General features: G+C 45.9%; 1 pseudogene; it reads right to left on the bottom strand.

The window, feature by feature from the left end:
• Positions 1-606: 606 nt before the first annotated feature.
• On the bottom strand, positions 607-1,734 carry LOC134413877 (cytochrome b-like; annotated as a pseudogene).
• Between the last annotated feature and the right edge of the window lie 565 nt (positions 1,735-2,299).

The raw sequence follows: 2,299 nt of genomic DNA, 5'->3' as shown, positions 1-2,299 counted from the left end.
CTAAAAGTAAAAAAGCAGAGTATCCCTTTTGTAGATTAGCATGTGGCTGCTAATCATGGAGACTTCCCAGTGCTGCAATCTTTCCTTTTACAGTCTTTTCTTAAGGTTTAATAAACCTTAAAGGTTGCCACCTTCTCGTAGTGACATCAGAAGGTTGCCTTGGTGCACGGAAGCCCTGAGTGCCAGAGCCCACTCCTATCTGCCTGACTGGGGTGTCCAGGGCACCTACACTGGAGCGCAGATACTTGCATGTATATACCTAGCTGCCCCTGTGGCTACAGACACCCCCTTTTTAGCTGAACGCCTTGACAGGAGCTTTACCAAACCAGTGGCATCCTAATGCTCTTTCTGTTTCAAAATCAGAAACTCAGTCACTAAGAAAGAGCAGGAAGACGTACAAAAGCCAGGTAAGGATACACCCTAACCTAAGTAGAGAGGAAACATCTACTTACTTGTGAAATGTGTCATAAAATAGGCACCATAAGTAATGCCATAGGCAGAGAAAAGCAAAGGAGCAATTCATTCAATCATTTTAACACTGCCCTGCAAGTTTGCAGGCTGTGCTCACACAGTGGAAAAAGCAAGGCTCCTGTGAGTGTGCAACAGCCCACTGACAATTGCCTCAATCAGAGGGAAGAGAATTAGAATGATTGTGAAGTATGTGAATGAGGCTAGTTGGCCAATGATGATGAAGAGGTGTCCTACTGGCTGGCTGCCTACTCAGGTTAGGATGAGGACGTTGACGACTAGGGTTCAGAATAGGATTTGTGATAGGGGGCAGAAGGGTATTGATCATAGTTTTGATGTATGTAGTAGTGGGGTGAGGAATACGACCAGGATTGAGGCGGCTAGAGCTAGTACGCCTCCTAGTTTGTTTGGGATGGATCAGAGGATGGTGTAAGCAAATAGGAAAGATCACTCGGGTTTGATGTGAGGAGGGGTGACTAGTGGGTTGGCTGGGGTAAAGTTTTCTGGGTCACCTAGGAGGCTGGGGGAGAATAGGTCTAGTGAGATGAGTAGGGAGAGCATTAGTACGAATCCTAGGATGTCTTTGATGGTGTAGTATGGGTGGAAGGGGATCTTGTCACAGTCTGTGGGAATGCCTAGCAGGTTGTTTGAGGCTGTTTCGTGGAGAAAGGTGAGATGGACGAGAGTAAGGCCTACGATGATGAAGGGAAGGAGGAAGTGGAGAGCGAAGAATCGGGTCAGTGTGGGGTTGTTGACAGAGAACCCTCCTCAGGCTCATTTGACTAGTGTTCGCCCAATGTAAGGGATGGCAGAGAATAGGTTTGTGATTACAGTAGCTCTTCAGAATGATATTTGGCCTCATGGTAGGATGTATCCTACGAAGGCAGTTGCTATGAGGGTTAGGAGGAGGATGACTCCAATGTTTCAAGTTTCTTTGTTTAGGTATGAGCCGTAGTAGAGTCCTTGGCTGATGTGCGGGTAGATGCAGATGAAGAAGAAGGAGGCTCCGTTTGCGTGGAGGTTGTGGATGAGTCAGCCGAATTGTACGTCTCGGCATATGTGAGCGACAGAGGAGAAGGCTGGATTGGTATCTGCTGTGTAGTGCATAGCTAGCAGAAGACCTGTGACGAGTTGAGTAATTAAGCAAACGCCTACTAGAGACCTGAAGTTTCATCATGTTGAGATGTTTGATGGCGCTGGGAGGTCGATTAGGGCGTTGTTGATGATTTTGAGGATTTGGTGGTTTTTACGAAGGTTGAGGGCCATTAGTTTTTTTTGTATGTGGCTACAAGGATGATGAGAATGGATAAGGTGAATGATCCTAAGTAAGCTTTGATTAGGCCTGAGTGGAGGTGGTGGCAGTTTTGGTTGCTGTAAGTTGTAGGCTGGCTAGCCCCTCTGGACCTACTATTTTGTATCAGGAGAGGTCAATTAGGTGGGATGCGATGTTCTGTCCTCCTTTGAGGAAGTTGGTTATACTTAGGCAGTGGGATAGGGGGTTAAAGTATCCTAGGGATGTTGAGAAGTTTGTGAAGGGGGCTTGTTTTGTGAGGATGAGAAAGCTTTAGCTTGGACAACAGGAGCAGGAGCCTCGTGAGGGAGCCTTCAGCATCTCCTCAGTGCATCCAAATATTTGAGCCACTTTTGGAAATTACTTTTCCCCCTTTTTTTTTCTTGGGTATATATATTTTTGTTTGTTTGTTTGTTTCTTTGCTTGGAGGAAGAGGCTGTTCATTTTCTTCTTCTCCCAGCTGAAGTTCTTTTCATCATTATTTTCTGCCCTTTTATAGCACTGGGACTGGGTCTGCTAGAATTTTAATTTCCAAGGTAT

This window comes from Melospiza melodia, unplaced genomic scaffold, assembly GCF_035770615.1.
Source record: "Melospiza melodia melodia isolate bMelMel2 unplaced genomic scaffold, bMelMel2.pri scaffold_55, whole genome shotgun sequence".
Lineage (NCBI taxonomy): Eukaryota > Metazoa > Chordata > Aves > Passeriformes > Passerellidae > Melospiza > Melospiza melodia.
The sequence above is the reverse complement of the archived record's forward strand: the minus strand, read 5'-3'. Positions and strand labels throughout refer to the sequence as shown.